The sequence below is a fragment of the Haplochromis burtoni genome, unplaced genomic scaffold (assembly GCF_018398535.1).
Source record: "Haplochromis burtoni strain Fernald_Lab_line unplaced genomic scaffold, NCSU_Asbu1 Contig_104, whole genome shotgun sequence".
In the NCBI taxonomy this organism is placed as follows: domain Eukaryota; kingdom Metazoa; phylum Chordata; class Actinopteri; order Cichliformes; family Cichlidae; genus Haplochromis; species Haplochromis burtoni.
The window spans coordinates 1,787,327-1,808,671 of NW_024582465.1; the positions used below are offsets into that span (position 1 = coordinate 1,787,327).

At 41.4% G+C, this 21,345-nt stretch overlaps 1 pseudogene; it reads left to right on the forward strand.

Moving 5' to 3' along the window:
• The first annotated feature begins 16,712 nt into the window (after positions 1 to 16,712).
• LOC121814936 lies at positions 16,713 to 21,128 on the forward strand (annotated as a pseudogene).
• Positions 21,129 to 21,345: the final 217 nt, after the last annotated feature.

A 21,345-nucleotide genomic window follows, 5' to 3' on the forward strand; every position in this document is an offset into this window, starting at 1 on the left:
TTTATTCTTCGTCAGCATGTCAGAACAGCAGATCAAAAAAAGGAAGAAGAGAACACGAAGGGAAATGAGATGCAAGAAGTGGCCTCAGGCAGAATTGAAACCAGGCCCTTTTAGACGCTTACTTAACCTGGTGACCATAATGGCAGCCCTAGGTACAGCTTTGAGCATCAGTGCAGTCAATGTAATGGGATACATCATAGATTGAGTAGCAAAACGAAACCAATTTAATGTCTATAATAATCACTGAGCCCTGGATATTTGATCTGCTTTTCTGATTTGTGGAAGAAAAATTGAAAAACTGCTTTTGGATTATCCTATGTGGGATAATTGGCTGGTCAAAACATGTTATAGCATCTTAAATGTGACATTAGTGTGAAACTAGTCTTCCAACAAACTGATGCACTGTAGAAAGACAAGCGGGCAGTGATTATATATAGAATGAGCTTTATCTATCTCTTTTGTTGTTCTATTTTTTCATTTTTATTTGGTTATCTCAGATAGAGGTTAGACTGTAAAAACAGAAATAGCAATAGCAATGAAAAATGCAGCTGAATTTTAATGTGAAAATACAAGCTCTATCTGTCCCACAACTTAACAGCCCCTACATAAATTCATATAAATATATGAAGTTGTCCAGGATGTACCATGCCCTACCCAGTATTATCTGGAACAGGCTCACAGGACCTGTTCTGTTCCAGGACACTAGTTGTATAACTGGTTAAGAAATTGGATTTATTATATTACAAATAAACAATAAAAAAAAATACTTTTTTATAATAATTGTAATTAAGATACGTTATTGTTTGCAAAAAACTGCAATGGCCCATATCAGATGCTGACAGGTGAAGTAAACTCCTCATCCTGTGGTATACTCCCATCAGCAAACTAGTGAGTGGACCAGATCATGTCTTTTCACTGTGGATCAGAAGGCTTCATTTGCAGTTGAGAAGCTTGTTGGTCATCTCATTAACTGACACAATCCCTACTTTTACTGCATCCAAGAGGATTTTCACCCCTTTGATTAGAACCCCCTCCCACCCCACCCGAAAAACACTGTCAGCCTTAAGAGACACTTGCAGCACAGCTCAGAGGGGGGGCAAGCAAACCAAGCAAACAAACCCACTGGGACTTAGATATTGTGTGTTTGTCTTTTGTCTTGAAAACACAAATCAGCCCTTTTTGTTTAGCTTTTTTCTCCTTTTTTATCAGATGTCTGTAATGAGCTGCCTTCTGAATAGTTCAATAATAGGTCTTGTGATCAGAGGGGGCTCTTATCGTCAACAGAAAACTTCAAACTGAACAACAACAAACATTTTAAAAGCCATCTGAATCCGAGGAGCCGGCCTCTTTTATCTACCTCCCTCCCATCCGCTCTTAACGTGGAGATTGCAGAAAGCTCGTTGTTATCGAACCATTACGGTTAAGATTATTGCCAGTTATTTCATCTTTTCTTCTACCAGATCACCGCTCACTCCTTGCTTCCCTTGATGGAAAAAGAAATGCGCCTACTAAACTCTTTCATCTGTCCACAGCGTCACATCTGGGCTGGGCTCTGACATCAGTGAGGAGGCCCGTGTCAGATGTGGGTCCCAATTAGCCAACGTTGCCTCACCACCCTACACCCCAGACAGAAAAGCCAACAGACAGGGAAGCCTACATGAAAAGGACATGAGGTGCTGGGTAGCTGGACTGCAGTGTAAATACGCAACTAATTGGCTGATCTTTATGAAGTTGGAAGCCATGTTACGTGGTATGACACCCACGTCTTCCACTCTACAGTCACAGAGAGGCGACAACTACACACTATAAACACCACTCCAGCTGGATTTGTGGTCGCTGCGATCAAAGCAACAAATTGAGATGATAAGCCCTAGGCTGCATGTGTGCAAGCTTGTGTCAGAGAGAAGGTAATGTATGGGTTCGCGAGTTGTAGTTCTTTATGACTGTAGCTGCTGTACAGGTTGATGAGCGAACATTACGCTAACATGCTAACCTCTCTGCGTGTGTTTGTAAAAGGCTTGTAAAAGTTTGTGCTTTGAAAGTTACACATTCATACTGACTCTGATAATTAAATTCACATCTACCAGACCCCAGCAGATACTAACAGACTTACAAGTGGAGAATGTGTACTAGAGTCACTGGTGAAGCATCCATGATGTTTTTTTCATGTTGAAAATATAAGCTCATTTCCTACACTGGAAAAAAGAAAATAGTAACAATACACTACAATGTCCCATTTTAAAAGCATCAAACAATCAGATGCTTTTCCAGATTTTTTAACCAAACATTGAGTTTTACTATTCACAGTCCCATAAATGCCATTTAAAAAGTATTACATGTTATGTATAAGCATGTCTGTTAAGCAGAAAGACTTATGTGTGCATGTTTCCAACAACAGGGAATGCATGTCAATAAGTTTTGCTAACGAAGTGTTTCAAAGAAAACTGAAGGCAGACTGAGACTGTAGCAATTAGAAATTTGCTTTGTAAAGATTTCAGTGTTACAGAGCTTGAAAATGGTGAATCCATGAATTTTAGACTGTGGAAAGGACTTTCACCACATCTGATGATGTGATGTGAATTGATTGAAACCAATACTGCTTAACTGTTGAGCTAAGGAGAGGCAACATTTTCTGAATCAGTGATAAACAGAGTAATTTATGCTCCTCACTGAGTAATCTAAGGACTTGCCTTTTCTGAGACCAAATTGTGTTGAGTCCCAGGTTTTTAAGCCCTAGTGGGAGTTTACCTTTAGAGGGTCATTGACCTACAATTGATCATGTGCCTCATCACATGAGCTTAGGTGTGAAAAAGGCTGTGGAGGTTTTAGGTGAAACCATTGTGAGACCTTGCCTCACCCTGTCATGGTGCTTATTTAGATCAACTGACACAAGTTGTGAGTGGGCCTCAAGGTGCCTCAAAACACTGACTGTAGTGGCAGACAGCTGGTGTTGTAAGCCACCCCCTCTGTTCAAAGATGACCTTTCACAGTGGACATAGATGACTTCTTTCACTCCTGTTTCAAACTTCTGTCAAAAATGTGAACAGTGACCTTTCACCTTTAGATACACATGTACACCTGAGTCTTGACCTCTTGAGCTGGCTCTTGTGAAACATCTTCAAGAAACTTAAACAAGTCCAGTCTCTGTAGATTACCATGACCTGGATGGCTGAGAACCTACCCACACATTTCACTAAGAAGAATAGAAACAGTCATTTTTTGATTGTTGTTGGTTGTTCTTTCTAAAACGTCTGTAAGGTACAAGGCATTCAAAACATAATTTGGCTGATTTCTTAAACTAATTACTATTCATGTTTTGCTTTACAATAGTACAAAAGGAAATGTGAGAGCTTTCAGAAATGTGATCAGCGCTTCCTCATCCTCATCTTCATTTCATACACAGACTTTATGCACTTTTTGGCATTTTCCTCTTTTTTTTCCTTCTTCCTGTTCCCCACTGTATTGTTCTTTGTGTTTTCTCCACCTCTTTCTTTCCTAATATATATATATATATATATATATATATATATATATAATATTTCCTTTTCTGATTTTATCGCCCATCTTTTTTTGTTCCCGTTCTCTGTGTTTATTACACAGTACATGGCAGTCTTTATGTGTTTTATTCCTTTTCTTCCCCCCTTCTCCTAGCCGAGAGGCTTCTCGGTCTCTGTCCTCTCCATTTATTATCGCCAGCTGAGAAAAACAGAGGAGTCTCTTGGTGCCGAGCCAGGGCAAACACTGATATCCAACCAGACGCCCCTCCCTCCTCCTTCCACTGGCAGCTGTCCATATAACTAAACGCACAATGTAACAGAAAAGACAAGCACACACACTCCCTGGAGTGTCCACTGTAGCTGTTTGACATGCTCTACTATAATTGCAGTGGTCTGTATGGTATACTATAGCCTGCAGCTGTGGACCTCTCCAAAGCTTACAGTGCAGTCAACCAGAAACAGAAACAAACTCTGAACAGGCGGAAAATAAACAGACACTTTAGTCTTTAGCTTGGCCTCTCCAGTCATTTTTCATAGGATTGCCAGATTTTTCATAGCACATAAAGGGAAGGTTTTTTTTCAGTAAATAGTTTTTGTGCCTTGTTTATTCAAGCAGAGCGCAAACATAGCAGCTGCTCGTTGCGGTAGTATCATTGCCACCATGGGCTTTCGTTATATCCTCACAGTCACACTCTTATTGGTCCTGTCATGGCTGTTTTCTTATTTTTGGATGCCTGTGTTATTTGTTATTTATTTATTTGCAATTTTCTTTGTTCCTTTTACTGTTTTGTGTTTTTTCTTTACTGTATTATCTTCTTGTTTTCTTTTTCCAGAAGTGCTTTCTGGTGGACCAAAAATGCAAAAATACAGAAATAATCAAAAAAACAAACAAATTGTGAATAAATTCATATGCCGTTAATGTTTCTGAATATATTTACATCTTAATTAATTCCTCTATTATATATTCAGTAACATTTAGATAGATTATTTTCTTTTTACAATTCTTTGCGTGTTTCCTCTTCCTTGTGCAAATGAGGGTAGAAGCATTGTCACTGGGTTCCTTCACACTCCGTTTTCTCATCATTGCTCCTCTCTTATTATTGATAATCATTATTATTATTATTGATCTGTTTACTGTGGGGTTTTTTTTTTTTAAGCTGAGAAGGCTAAAACACCAAAAATCCAAACTGAATAAAATGAAAATAAATAAATAACTACATTATTAAACGGTAAAACAGCTGCACCTGTACTATGCTATGCAAGCTTGAACTCCCCCTCATTCTTCATTTCTTTATATTTAACTGACAAAGAGACACACACTCTTGTGTTTTTTAAAAGGGTAAGGGCCAATTTTAAATGTTATCTTTAAGTACTTTATTATTAGCAGTCTGTCGCTAAAACATGGGAAAAAAATAGATGAAAGAAAATCAGTGGCAACAGGCGCAATGGAGTAATGAATTCAAATGGAAAATTTTAACTTCAAATTGTTTTCAGGATGTAAGGAGAGAGGTGAGTGTCTACAGGTAAAACACGGTGGAGGCTCTACCACGGATTCGGCATTATTTCAGCCAGTGGTGCTGGGAATCTTGTTAAAGTTGAAAAAATTATGAATGCAGAAGAGTAAAGTCAGATTTTGATTTATCGTACAATATGATGTGGAAAGCATCTGATTGGCAATGACTTCATTTTTTAGCATGGCAATGAGCCCAAACACACTGCCAATGCAGTATAAACCAAAGTCAATAGAAAACTACACAGTGGAAACACTATCAGTCATGGATGGGCCTCCACAAACTATTACGATTACTATTACTGATACTTGGTACCTTAGCACTAAGCTCTGAAATGAAGGGAAATGAGCAGACACCCCCCTTCTTCTTTCACATAAGAGACAGGGATCAATATGAGTGTCATCTTTTTATCTAAGCATCAGCAAAAAAAGGGAACAAGCATATTTTCAAGCATGCCAAGTTCCTGTTTAGCAACTCTGACTTCTCCACATTTTATCTTTATACGCTGAAAAATAAGTTGATGGTGTAACATTTTGCACACACTGAAATTGTAGGCAAAATGTTATGATTTTATCTTTGTATCATAAACATTTCCTCTTTTTCAAGCCTTGGTTCTGTGGCTTTTTGCATGCTATTCACCATCTTTGTATGCTGAAAACATGGGCAACAACAATAACAACACGAAAAATATCGTCACATGAAAAAACTGTTTTTCATAGATAAAATATGTTGCAACAGGCTTTGTTGCAGAAAAAGGAACAAAACTTGTTTAGCACTTTATTCCAACAGGCTAGCTTACTGAAATAGTAATGCCAAAATGATCTTTGCTTAAAACCCAGAAAATACGCTGAGGATGTTTTGAAAACCTGCTTTAGGTCATTTTCGGTTTTGCTGGATTTGTCTTCTTTACTAAAATATCATTTTACACTAAGTGTTAGAAATACAGTAGTTACTGTAATCCTTGCTTAACTGGAGCTTCGATTACACCTGCTTGCTTCACAAACATGAATTGCCTCTCTGCTTCCAGCATGCTATGTCTATCTTCTGGATAGACACAATGCTAGTATCTGCCTTTTCATATAGGCAAAAGAGCAGACATGCTGAGAGCTTCTTCTGTTGAAGGCATCTTAGTATTTTAACCCATTCTTTGATTGAGCCCACAGTTTCAGTCACATCCTGTGCACATATGCCTCTGAAGTAAGCCTTCAGTTGTTTCCACACACACACGCACACACGCACGCACGCACGCACACACACACACACACACACACACACACACACACAATGACAGCTCGTTAATGACAGGTAATAAAGGTTGCGTAAACACATCTGTTGGTGCTGAGTTACCAAAGGCCTTCTCTTCTGGCCATAAAACGGTGAGCTGTCAGACACAGTGCAGAGTGCCCATTATCATTGCTCTGAGCACAACCTCTGTTGGCCTTTGCCATTGTTTTCTATAACGCTTTGCCGTAAAATCTTACTATGATTGTAGCACATGTGTGTATATGTGCCTGTGTGTACCCCATCTCCTCCTGAACATGTCTGAATGAAACTCTGCACGAACATATTCACACATACAGTGACTATCAAAGCCTATGTTTAAAAAAGAACAGATTTAATATAAATCCAAATTCTTTTTATTTTTGTATATATTCTTTTCATTTCATCATCCCCCTGCGAATGTCATGATTTCCATTTGTTTAACATGTCATGTTCAGCGTATGTCGCCTGCACATAATTTAACAGTTGCCACAAGTGGAAATTTGTCCAAACGCAATGAGAATTTTAAAAAGGAGGTTTAATATAATGCATGTTTTGAAGTAAAGACCATGCTTGCTTGAGAGAATTTACATAAAGATAGTGAATTTTGAAGGGATAATTAAAGCACCACCCCATCCCACCTGCACTCATTTCAACACATTAAGCATTTGTGATGCACGAGTGAAGATCTTTTGCACATGTCTGTGTAGGTTTTCAGTCATCTAGGTCATCTAGGTCACATAAACAAAACATATTCACTAAGGTATAAAATTTTGATTGGTGCAAAAATAAAAAAAATTAAAAACAAAAAGGGTTAAAACAGTAAATAGCAATAACTCAACATTTACCAGGTAAGAGTGTAATAAACAATAGTAATAAATAGACAAGTATAAATGCTGTTCAGTAGTACATAATGAGCTAGTGTGGAGGAGAAGCTCTGTAATGAATGACCAACTCATTTGAGCTTTGTATGGGTATGCCAATTGGGAATAGGTGCCACCTGGCAGATAACCAGATCTGCCTTCAAACTGAACAGATGGCACTGCGTATATCATTAGCACTGCAGATGAGGTCACCAAATGAGATGAAACCGGCAGTAGCGATTAAGAAGAATCAATAACAGTGATTAAATGAGATTTTGCACAAAGGAAAGAACGCTGGAACAGAAGGGTCAAACGTGATCCCGAAGCTGTTTATTAAAACACTGGCAGGGACTCAAAGAGTGAATGCCAAAAAACTTGCAGATTAAACAGAATTAATTTGACTCAACTCATTGGTGTTGCAAATGAATACATTGATTTTATCCTCTGTACTTTAATAAGCGCTGGCGTATTCCCTTTGAAATTCAAATTGAATTCTGATGGCTACAAAGAGTCCCTTTGATGCAAAATCTGGAAATGGAGTTACATAAACAGGCCTGGGTATTCTGTCAAAAGGCTTTGCTATAGCGACTAATGCTCAAAGTCCCTTGAGGCAGACCCTAAAAATTTGACTTCCATCTGTTTGCTGTGCACACCTGCTATTTTCAGCAACACCATATTCAACATTCACAGCGTTCCTCCTGTTCCCACCTGCACAAAGCAACCCAAGATACTGGAGCATACTGAGGTTTGCGTTTCCTGAATAAATCTTACGACAAAAGTATTTCTTTGAGGTGAAAATGATCATATACCTGAAATGTGGTGTTGCAAATGCAGTTTAAAGAACTATAGTTGAACCGTGGACATTAAGTTGATTCAAGTGATTTCATCTGTGGGATTGGCAAAACAGGTCCTGCAGAAAAATGAAGCTGGTTGAGCCTTATTGAAACACTGTTTGCAGCTTTGGGACAATACACATCTATATACACTTCCTGTCCACACTTATTCACAACTGCTTCTCCAGTTCATGGAGATAGAGTGCTAAAGCCCATACCAAAGGCTGAAAAGCAGTGTACACCCTAGACATCCATTATAGGGCTAACACAGAGGGACACACAACCATTCGCTGCTGCAGCCAGTTCAGAAACGCCAATTAACCATACGTGCATGACTTTGGACTGCGGAAAGAAGCCAGGGTACCCAAACAGAAAGGCTCCAACTGGCCAACAGATTCAAACCAGGAAACTCCTTGCTGCGTGGCCACAGCACTCACCACTGGATGGCATCTTTTTGAATGAAGTGACTAAAGTACTTGAGCATCGTTTTGCAGCATTGTGATGAATGATAAAACAGATTTTTACAGTTTTCAGAGTTGTATAATTATTAATTAACAAAGAGTCACATGAGTAAGGCTTCATACAGATTAAACATTTTATTGTAACTGGATTTCTAAGATCGTGTGGTTTTTCTAGTCCCCTTCCAGCTCAGCACTCTGCTTTCTTTAACACTGGAACACTAAAGTGATTAACATTAATGCAATTAATGCAGTCACTTTAGCTAAAGAATCTGGCCACATAAAGACAATATATTCAAACCAGACTTTTATCATATAATGTTTGTCTGTCTTTTGTTCCATTCTTTGTCAAGATGATCCCACACTGCTTTAATAATGTTGAGGGCCAGGCTCAGGGGAAGTCAATCCATGACTGATAGTGTTGTATTGGATGTTTTTTCTATCCAGTTATGATTTTACTGAATTTCCAGTGTGGATGGAATCGTCATTGTACTGGAAAATGAAGCTGTTGCCAATCAGATGCTTTCCAGATGATATTGCATGGTCAAAAGCTGATAGTACTTTTCTGCATTCATAATTCCATCAATTTGACAATATCCACAAAATTTCTGGCAGCCACAAACCATGACAGAGCCTCCACCATGTTTTACTGATGGCTTTCTAGCCAGAAGAGAAGGACCTACTTATTGTATCTCTCTTCTGACCTTCTCCGTACATACTGACAATTTGAAACAAACATGTCAAATCTGGATTCATCACTGCAAAAGACCTGCTGCTGCTGATTTTTAGTCCATTTCTTATGTAATTTGATGTACCTTGGTCTTTTCTCCTTATTTTCATTCCTAAAGACTGGCTCGTTGACAGTCAACCTTCCACTGAGACACCTTCCGATGAGACTTCAGCAAAACCATAGACGGCTACACTGTAGTGTCAGGTCCGTTGGTAGATTCCTCCTTATTTCTTCAGGGCACAAATGTTCATCTGCGGTACATAGATTTTGAGATTGCCACTTGTTCTTTTGTCCTGCTCTTGTTCTAAGGACGCACTACACATGATGCCAAGATATGCCAGGTTTTCAGCTAATAGATCTCTGGGAATCACCTTGTTGGTGTAAAAATATAATTTTTATATTACAGCAATCTGTTTTTTGTGACATACTTCTATTACCAAAAATACAGTTTAAAATGGGATAAATTGTCTGTGCCAAACTAGTTCATCCCTTGCGTAAAGTGGCTTTATTATGGTTAAATCATTCAGGGTTCAGTACTAAGTGGTAGTGATTTAAACAATTATTAATTTACATATTGTTGTTTGGCAGCATACATAGATGTTTAGGGAAGCAAGTTACCAGTAAAGTGAGTGGATCTTCTAATGTCGTGACAAAGACATCGGGACACTTTAAGGCTGCAATGAAGAAGGCGAATAATGCAGACTTAAAGTTGTTAAAGATGTAAACAGTTGCGGTCTGCATTACTGATGTCTATTATTATTGATCATTCCAAAATATTTTCATTTCAATTTTAACAATAGAAAATAGAATAAAACAAGAACTTTTCCACTTGCAGCTGATGTTTATTTGCTTACAATATGACACATGTCTAATCTGAAGAGTGCCTTTCTATGTGGTAAGCTTTTGCTGCTGTACACCTCACATAATCGTATGTGTTTGCCTCTTAGTGTGAGCCTGTTCTGCTGCATCCCTCAGAATTATCATCTGGCAGTACTATAAAGTGCCTTTGGAGGAATTACAATATATCTTGTCACTTTTTTTAAATTAATGTTTTGGTAAGTTTGACAGCTCTTTGTATAAACACAGATAGACAGAGAGGGAGGGGTATAAGATTTCAGTAAATGTACAAGAAGGTACAGAGGAAAACGGAGACCATCACTCACTCCACAGGGACTATGAATTAAAAATGATATCTAAAAAAGGTGTCAAGGCCGGTGCTGCACAATATGGTTTTAATAACGTTCACACTTCAGGAAAGGACTTTGAGGGCGATACAGAGGAAGGATAGCGGGAGAAACATGGAGACAAAAAGCAGAATGAGAAAGAGCAAAAGGTAAAGAACTAAGTAAGTGGGCTTTTTCTCCTTTATTTATTCATGTGTGCAGGATTTCGTCCGGGGAAAGTACGGGGGTTTTACCTAATCATGTTCAAACTGCATTTTCTTTTCATCAGTCAGTGCTTGTCCTTCCTCAGACTGAAATGATTGAACGATCTGGGATGAACCAAAAAGTGAAAGTGAGCACACCGATGTGTCCAGGCTTGTTTTCACGCAGCCTCTCTTACTTGTTTATATCAAATTATTGAAGCAGCAGTTAGGGGCTGGGTAAGGTTTGTACAGATTGGCAAGGACTCTGAGTCAAACTTGTGATTTGGGATTCAGGGCTATGAAAATATTGACTTGGCGCCGAGACTGATAGGCAAGGCCAGACTTGTCCTTGTGCCTTACCTGCCTGGTGACTTGATTGATAACACATTTCAGTAGCTGAATTTCTATTTTAAATTTGATTCAAAACATTTTGCTTTTAATAAATAAATAACAGGAAAATAATGAGAAAAGCTCTTGTAAATCTGTTTGTCTCACCTTTATCAAGGTATATAAAACTCACAAAAGGTGATTTAGCAAAGATTGATGTTTTAGGAGGTTTTTTCTACTACAAGATCCTAGCTGCTGTGAACATTTGAGAAATCCCTCAAATTGCAATCAGGCTATAAACATTTGCTGTTTCTTCTATCCATTCATTCATTTTCTAATTCAGGGTTGGAGGGGGGCTGGACTCTATCCCAGCTGCTAAAGGGTGAGAGACAGGGTACACTCTGGACAGTTCACCAGTCTTTTTGTCCAGTAAGCATTGCAAGATAACATACTGAATGTCCTTCCCAGCCTAACAAACTCCTATGAACAGTGAAGGTAATCCATCACTTTCTCTGCTCCTAGTCTTTTAATGGGCAAATTCTCTATTGCAAGCAGCCCAGTATGATTCTGAGATTTCAGGTATTTCACCTGACTTCAGCTGCAGCTTTTGCTGTGTCTTTCACATTTGCCTTGATCAAGAGTCGGGCAATGAACAGCTTCCTGCTGAGACATGCAACGCCCCTCTTATTGTTTCTAGCTTTGGCTGCTTCTCAGGACTTCACCACAGGCTATTGTTTTTGAGATTGTTGAAGAGAGAGAGAAGCATGTTTGCACAAAAAAGGACAAAGTCACTCAGACTGAGACACACTCGTGCGCACTTTTATACTACCCCCCCCCCAAAAAAAAGATATCTCAAACCGGACTATTACTTATACCACTGTCACATGGGTGCAATCGGGCACACATGGGTGTAAAGAACAGGTTGCTGCATCTGACATTTGCATTCACACAAGCACCTCATCTGTTAATGAAGGTGTTGGCCTCCATCGTTTTCTTGTAGACTTATTATTGACTCTCCACACTCCATCAGTTGAATTCATGCCTGCATGCTATTTTCTTATTACATGGAAGTCTTCTGGCTGCAGGTAGGTGATATGCAAGAAAGCTTTCTGTAGGTAACTGATTTTTCCTTAAAAACCTGTTGAGCTGGTGACAGGTGTGGTATCATGTAGTAACACGCTGAATCAGGGTTGAACATGGTTAAACAAAAATCGACCTTTACATTTCAAACCAGTTCACACAAAGAAGTTATTTTCATTAATCTATATTTGAGCTGAGATGTATTTGAGGTTGCTGTTTTTAGATGTTAGACATTTTTTTTCTTTGTTTCTCTCTATTTTTCTTAGATTCAGGCATCTAAACTACTTGGGTTAATGTTGAAAATGATGGAAGTGGGACTGATCATTGCTAGCAACCTGGACAATGAACAACAAACCAGCTGCTTTGATCCTCATGTGTTACTTTAACCAGTTAGGTGTCACCACAACAGAATATTGTGGTAAGAAGCCATGGCCAATTCATGTATTTCCATGAAGCCAGCCTGCATGATATCACTTTGTGAAAGTAATGGTTAAGCGAACCAACTTCTCACGGCAGATGGTTGCCCCTCCCTAAGCCTGGTCCTGCCGGAGGGTTCCTTCCTGTTAAAAGGGAGTTTTATTTACCACTGCTAGTTGATCATAAGCGGCTGTCTGTTTATTGGGGACTTCTCTCATATTATTATAGAGTCTTCGCCTAACAATTAAGATGACTGCTATTGTGATTTGGTGCTATGTAAATAAAACTGTATTGAATTGAAGTATATTTGTTGCGAACTCCTCTTTAAAACCTTTTGTTTTCTTTCTTTTTCTATTCTAAACTTAGTTAAAGTCAGTGGTCTCACTAGTGTGTGTGCGTGTTTATTGTTCTGTGGTTGAATTTGCTTTCCCACACCCAAATCCCCTTTTTTTTCTATAAAATTCTGACTTTGCATCAGATCTTCGAGATACTGTTGTAGGATCCTTGCTACATTGCAATGACAATGCTCAACACAGTTCACAATATTAGTGTTTCAGCTTTGACCTAACCTCAAATCTAGAAATGATTCACCAGAGCTCAAAGTAAACTGACAGCATCAGAGAATTTTAGTTCTGCGGCAGAAGCAGAGGAAGTTAGTTAGGATGCTATGTGGTAGATATGCAGAAACCATTCTCACATAAAGCTCTTGTGGAAACTATAATGCACCTCTGGGACTGAGAATGATAGTCCATAGTATCAAAAAATAGCATAAAGAGTGTTTTGACTTCTCCACTTTCCTTTACACATTTCTTCATATCAGGAATAGTCCTCATCATGCATCATGCAGCCACCTCATGACAAGAAAATTGGTTGCAGTTTTTCTGTGTGATGATCATGTGCTACAGTTTTACTGTGAAAATAGCATGATGGTACATACAGCTGGTTTATACTCTACAGAACATGTGCAGTTTTGCACGGACTAATAGTTGGCTCTTTTGGCTCGGAGCTTGGCTCTGTTTCCAGGTTCTGTGGAATTGGCCAAAACAACGGAAAAATCATTTTGGAGGAGGAAGAGTCAAATTTCCAAGCAAGCTTCTTCTTAAACAACCACAAATATTTAAGCGGATGATTTTCTACATCAAGCTGTAGTGCATGCACACTGGGTGTGCACTCAGTCAGAAGGAATTTTTGCGCAGACAGATATTCAATATAATCTTCTGCATAAGCAAAATAAATGAGAATTTTGAAAAATACCTGGAGTTCTGCCTTTTTCTTATTAAAAAGTCGATGCCTGAGTGCAAATGTCCAAATACACAAGCGTGTGGAGCATGTAGGTCATTTAGCTTTTTTTGTGCTTAATTTCCTCATACTTTGCTGGGAAGATTTCCTTGAAGCAAAAGTGCAATTTAGTACAAATATGTTAAAGGAAATGTCCATTTTTTCATTTTGAAAATGCTGAAACAACCTGAAATGACCAAGAATGGATCTGTTGTCAAACTGAGTGTCACTGTAATCCAATATTATACGTACAGTGTTCTCAAATATACTTTTCAAGCCACAAATCCTGCCTTAGGTATCTTTAAACAACTTGTGAATACTTCTAAGTACCATCTGCAGCCTATGTGGAAAGATATATCAGAACTATTACACTGCTTAAATTTTTTGACTGCTTTCCTAAGATAAAAGATATGATATCACAAACAGGCATCAACAGGTATTAAATCAGTAAACTTGCCTTATCTGTCAGTTTCAGACATGTCTCCTGACTTAGCTGGACTCTAACCACTTGGCTGCTGCCCACTTTAGATTATCACCCTCATAAAATGCAGCTATGGCTAATTAGTTGGGGAAGGAATCTGTGACTTGTGGAGCTTTTGGCAAAAATATATACTTGAGAAGCCACGTAGATAAAATGTATTCAGAAAATGTGCAAGCAACAAGACACAAACTCACGAACGCACATACACACTCAAACACTCACATATTTACGCATACTGGGGGCCGACACATGGCGAGGACCACCCAAGAAGGAGCAGCAGCTTTGAAAATAATGAAAATTCCGCTGCAGCCTGGTGCTGCACAGCAGGATGAGGCAGTGCTGTTCCTGCCCAAGAGACCATGGAAGGAGGCTTAGATCACACCTCGCTGCAGAGTGAACGCAGAGTAAACGCAGAGCGCTGTAGTGATAAGGTGCATCACTACATCCATCAGCAGAGAACCCCCCCCCCCAAAAAAAACAACAAAAAAACAAAAAATGGTCTTTGTGAGAATTCTGTTTCTCTGAAGGTGTCAGGGTAGAAATAACAACAGATATCAATGACAGAAACTGGAGTGACCCGAGGCTAAATTACTGTGTAGGTCAGACATAATTACAAAGGTAATTAATTTGACCTTTTTCTTCTGTTGGTATTTGGTCATTTTAAAGGTACAGTCAGTCATTTTTTAAGGTTTGTTTAATAGAAAAAAAATAATATTGTACTCATCTACTCATACTCATTAGCATATGATTACATCTTCCCACAAACCAATTCATTCACACAAACTACACAGGAGCGGGTGCTGGTTTACGGAAGCCACAATGTTGTCCTGCCATCTTGAATACAGTGATATAATATCATGTTTTATGTATGCGGCTAGAGGCATTATCTAAGCTAACGCTGAGCTCGAGTAGCTCAGAAATCACTTTCTGACTACAGTCTCACATCGTGTGAGAGTTTATTTGTAAAGAGTTTTAGAAGTGTACAAGTCCAACAGGCAGCTTAATCCACTTCAAAGAAAGTTTCACTAAAACTGGCTAACAGCAGCTAACAGAGGGCCTGTCTCAATATGCGTACTTTCGCGTACTTGGATTCTCGTGTACTCGTGATATGTCATCAGTCGGAGATCAAGTACTGTTCCAATTCAAAGTACGCATCAAGCCGAGAACACAAAAGATTTCCGAATGTGTTCTCGCTCCACCTTTTTTATCGATGCATTGGTGGTGACTTGTGTGTACTTGGTACAACTAAATATTCCAGAATGCATTTTGTCCAAAACCCAAACGCGGCAACGGCAGAGAAGCGGCTAAAAACTTTTAAATATTACTCTTTCTGGGTCGCAAAATAAACTTTTAAGTTATTTTCAAGCGAGAATGTAGCTGTGTAAGCTTCGAATATCTGTTTGATTTATCAAGATGTCATATATTTCCAAATGTGCTCCGACGTTTTCGGAGACGTCTGAGGATCACTAGAGCAGGCGAAAACAGAGAACTCCTGGCACATCGTTTTCATCCCCTGCTTAACCACCGTCACGCCTTAATTAATACGCTTTCAGTTGCTATTTTGTAGCAGCACTGCCTGAATTTCTGGTGGGTTGGGGAGGTTATTATTGTTGATGAACATTTATATATAATCACTGCAGGAAATTATAAATTGTTAGACATACAATGTCTATGCAATTATTACCAAAACAAAGATAAAACCATGCAAAATACATTGAAAATTTCAGTTTCATAACTATTATTTTATTACACTTTACAAATGATTACAGATTTATGTAAAAAAAAAAAAAAGTCCACAATACCTTTTTCTCATGTTTTATGCTGTATATGGAAAAGCACACAATGCATGACCAATAGCCTCTTGACAGCTTGCTTTGAGAAATGAAATTTTTAAATTCCCTTGGACTAACATATCAATCATCCAGCGAGACAACAATAAGGCATGACTGAGCCAAACACTCACATATAAACACACCTAGACAAAAACAAACAGTCACACAGAGGTGATCATGAACCACCTACACGCATGCAACCACCACTGACAAAGCAGGAGATGAAGTGAAAACATGGGAAATAACAAGGTTTTCCTTTTGTAGGAACCACACAGAGCCAAAGGGCTCCATAGCTTCCTGTGACCAAAAAATTTTTCAGCCCAAAGAATGTAAACCCCTTTTCTTTACTACTGAAGTTAAAAGATGAAGCCGGAAGGGGTAGGGGTGTTATTTGGACCACACAACCCTCCAGACTGTAACATCCATCACTAAAGTCAATCCCTGCCCTCTCGCTCTCTCGTCTGTGTGAAACAAGTGAGCGTTCAAAAATGTTTCAGGCCTCGCTGACAGTCTCTAAGTTATAAAATGATCACCCAAAATCCCACCAGTGTAATAACGAATTAAGCATGCCATTGTGGCTCTATAAGCTCTCTCCTGTTCCCTTCGGCCCCCCGCCATGGTGGAGAGTCACAAATCTTCCTGAGATCCCAAACAAGTCTTAAATAGCATAATTTTGGTTTTGTAACCGACCCAAATGAAATAAGCACTACCTAGGTTATAAATCAGTAGGTCATAGGAAACTAAAGAAGGGGGGTTTTGCTGTTTTAAGAAGGGTGAAAATGGCAAGTCAGGTAAAGCTTTAACCCCACTAAGCCCTCATAGATTCCTCTTTGTGTGTAAGGTGATAAGACTTAAAAACCCAGGAAAATTAAAATGAAATCACCTGTTTAATAGATGTCTATCCCCTAAAGATAGCTAAAGATAGCCAAATAATACCACTGACCAAAATCAAAGTCAGTGTTTGACAGAGCTGTTTGCTTTTATGTCTTGTTTGAACGGGAAAGGATCAAGACACCATTGTTTGGGCTTGAAAAAACTAGAACAGGAAAATGTGTGAGACAATACAATAAGCTTCACTTCCTACCTCAATAGGACTAATGACAAATAGGCCAAAAGTCAGAGCTATAATGTCCTGAGAGCTTCTAACAAGGAGGAATTCAAGAGAAAATATTCCTGCTGGTGGAGCAGTTTAAAAACTGGTTCACTAAACAAGAAGGAATAATGTAGCTGGATATCATGAAACAATACTACACTGGACACTAGTTTGTTATCATGTATTATAAAAAGGAGCATGAAGGAAAAAGAATGTCTGAATTTGCAGTATTGTCTGAATATTTTGGATTTTTGTATGGGTTGTGCTTGATCCATCACGTTAAAGATGCCTGAATGTGGGAAACTCTTTACTAGCAAGACAGCAGTTATGCGGGTCAAGAAACATCAAGACAATTTTGTACAAAAAAAGGGGAGCGAAGTCATTGTCCACATCTATTATCACTGGCAGAAATATGCTCACATACTCTACAAACTCACAGAATTAATCATCCAAGTACATATATATCTAAATTTGGTGATAAAAACTTAGCTGTAACTGCATGATGGTAAAACACCACAAAGGCTACCTGCATGCATTCTGTTTTCTTCTTCATCTAAAGGAGCACACACAGCAGCAATGGTACCCAAGGTCAATAAATTCCAGCAACTTTTAACAACAGGCAAAACAAACTGAGGATGTGAAAAACTAAACTAAACTAAAGAAACTGAAGGTTCTAGTAATAAAAGTAAAAGACATCATGTACTGACATATGAGAGGTCAGCTGCCAGGGCTCACGGTGGACTGATGAGACAAAAGTTGAAGTTTCTGGAAGGTTTGTGTCCTGTTACATCTGGCATAAAACTCACACAGCATTTCATAAAAAGTAGGGGGCATAATTTCCAGAGGGTTTGGGGGGTTATGACCCCCAATAATCAGAACCAACCAATATAACCCCCCCCCCCTCAATAAAATTCTGAATATATCTTGCATAAATAGGCTGTTGTTTTTCTTTACTCATTTCAGGTATTACCAGCAAAATAGTTGTGTGGCGACCCACTAGAGGGCTCCACTCACACCCAAGGGAGGAAGGGTTCTGCTGTGTTTGGGCGCAATATGCTCAGTTCATGTTTGGAGGTGAATAAAGTTGGAGTGTAAAACTGCAGCTCCTGTGTCGTGTGTCAAATGTCTCCATATTGGTGACCCTACCTTGAACACGCAGCGAACCATTGAGTTCGCCCTGGATGCGCCAGCTACCGCTGGCCCTCTGCCTCCTGCTGCAGCTTCATTTGCCGTGGCGCTCCAGTTGCCAGACTTCTGGCTCCACGACCCCTCATCTTGGTTTGTCCACGTGGAGGCTCAGTTTGCTCTCCACAGCATCTCAGCTAATGACAAGAAATTTAATCATGTGGTGGCATCGCTCGATCCGCTAGCCACCCGCCAGCTCTTGAACTCATGGAAAACATGTTGTCCCTGCTCGGTTAGGACGATGGGGGATTCCTTTTTGTCCATCTCTTTCTCAGACAACTGCCCGTCGCTGTGAGAACCGGCCTCGCCAACTCCCCGTTTCTAGCGGCGTAGGAGTACCGCTTCCTGCCTGTAGAGGCGAATTGCATCCTCCTGGTCTCCCGCACGTTGGGAGTGCACGCCCCGGCCGTGGACCCGCCGGTGACACCCCCACCAGCCTTCTCCGAAGCGGACGAGCTGGCGCTGATGGCAGGAACCACTACGCAGCGGCACCGTGGGAAAGATTTTTGTTTCTACCATCAGCGTTTTGGCGCCAGAGCAGATTTCTGCCTGCCACCCTGCTCTTTTTCTGACTCAGGGAAACGAGGAAACAGTCGCTGACGATATGGAAAGGCTGCTCTTCATTGAAGTCTCATGCTTCGGGCGCTGTTTACTGGTGGACTCTGGCTCCCAGAAGAGCCTCATCCCGCCCTCTGCCGCGGACCGTTTAGCGGCAGGCCACGGTCCGCGGCTGATTGCGGCTAACGGTTCTCCTATTGCAACTTAGAAAGGTTAGTGACTGTTACTTTCCACAGCAGGGAATTCCAGTGTAACTTTGTTGTTGCTACCAGCTCTGTGCCTATCCTAGGCTCAGATTTCCTTCGTGCCCATGGGCTGTTAGTCGATGTTGCCCACAGACGTTTGATCGACGCTGTGTCATTCATTTCACTACCCCGTTTTACCCGGGCCGCCGACCCCCTCATCCAGGCCAATTTAGTGGCCTCCGGAGACGTGTTTCAGCATTTGCTGTTAGAGTTTCCGTGGCTGTCAACTCCTAATTTCTCCAGCGCGGCAGAAAAACACGGAGTTGAGCATTTTATCTCCACAGACAGACCCCCGGTGTTCGCCCGCACTCGTCGCCTCGACCCCGCAAAACTGTCCGTCGCTTGGGAGGAGTTCGCGGCTATGGAGCACCTGGATGGAGTGCCTGGGCATTGTGCAGCGCTCGAACAGCGCCTGTGCCTCTCCACTTTAAACGGTACCCAAGCTAGATGGGCGGTGGCGACCATGCGGGGATTTTCGGCGTTTAAATAATGTTACAGAGAACAACCGTTACCCGATTCCCCACATCCAGGATTTTTCTGCCCATCTCGCTGGGACCTCGATTTTTTCCAAAATCGATTTGGTGCATCAACTCGTCGGTTGATGATCAGTGCCAGTGCCAGTTTGGTTTGCCGGTCCTGAATGTCCTGGGGCACCGTATCTCCGCTGACAGTATGGTCCCGTTGCCGGACAGGGTCCAAACCGAGGAGTTCCTGGGGATGATCAATTTTTATAATTGTTTCCTTCCCCGGGCTGCTCACTGGTTACAACCACTCTATGCTGCTTTAAAAGGTAAAATAGCAAAAGACCCCGTTGACTGGTCCCCTAACCGCTTCTGTGCGTTTTCCGCGGCAAAGTCGGCATTGGTCGACGCTGCTCTGCTGGCCCATCCGTTCCCGTCAGTGGAGATTGCATTGACCACTGATGCGTCGGATGTAGCGGTGGGCGCTGTGTTGGAACAGCGCATCTCCGGCATCTGGCAGCCCCTCGCCTTTTTCAGTCGCATGCTCCGAGATGCTGAGCGCAAGTACAGTGTTTTCGACAGAGAGTTGTTGGCTCTGCATCTCGCGAAGTGACATTTTCGATTTTTTCTCGAGGGCCGCAATTTTACCGAATACATTGACCATAAGCCTCTGACTTTTGCCATGTCCAAGGTTTCTGACCCTTGGAGTGCGCGCCAGCAGCGTCAGTTGGCAGCAATGTCAGAGTTTACTACAGACATTCAGCACGTAGCTGGTAAGTCCAACCAGGTTGCTGATTGCCTGTCCCATGCGCTGCTGCCACATGTGTTCCGTGCCAACGCTCAAACACTCAGGCGCCCCTCAAACCTTTCCGCGTACCTGGTAGGCGTTTCGACCATGTGCACGTCGATTTGGTCGGACCGCTCCCACAGTCGCAGGGTTTCACACACCTTTTGACTGTGGTGGACTGCACCACCAGGTGGCCGGAGGTGGTTCCCCTGGCGTTCGTGTCCACGTGGGTTTCGCGTTTTGGTCCCCCCGCTGACATTACCTCGGACAGAGGCCCTCAGTTTGTGTCAGAACTTTGGTCCGCCATGGCTGACGGCCTGGGGATCAAGGTCCACCACACCACGGCATACCACCCGCAGGCTAACGGGATGTGCGAGCAGTTTCACGGGTTGCTCAAGGCCGCGCTCCGTGCTTCCTTAACGAGTGGTAACTTGGTCAACCGTCTGCCTTGGGTTTTGTTGGGGTTGTGCAGCGCAGTTAAGGAGGACCTTGGGGTTTCTCCTGCTGAACTGGTCCTTGGGCATGTCTCGGTGCCGGCTCTCCACTCCCCTGGAGGCTCCTTTTCTGTCCCTGGCCCCGTGCACCACTGCCTGCCAGATGTTTTTGTTCTGCGGTCATTGGAATCTTCTCCTTTCGTTTTTATTCGGCGTGACACCCATCAACCCCCCTTGCATCCACTTTACGGCGGCCCGTTTTGGGTTATTGCACCAGGTACCAAGCATTTTGTTTTGGATTTTGGGGGCTGGCAGGAGGCAGTTTCAGTGGACCGCCTTAAGCCTGCACACGTTCTGCAGGATGCTCCTGTGGTGCCGGCCCATGCCCCCCCTCTGCGGCCTGCCACCTGCTGCCGGAATGTTGGACTCTGACCCTCCCTCTGAGAGCGCTCTGTGCCCGCCAGCACTCGTCCGGCCTGTCTTTCCCGGCCTGGTGAACCCACAGCCAGTTCTCGGACTCCCCGTTTCAGCCGTTCTGGACCTTTGATTAAGCCCGGACTAGTGGACTGTTTGTTTAGGTGTTCGGGGTCTCTCCCTACCAGAAAATCCTGAAGGAGAATCCCTGGCCTTCAGTTCATACCCTGAAGTA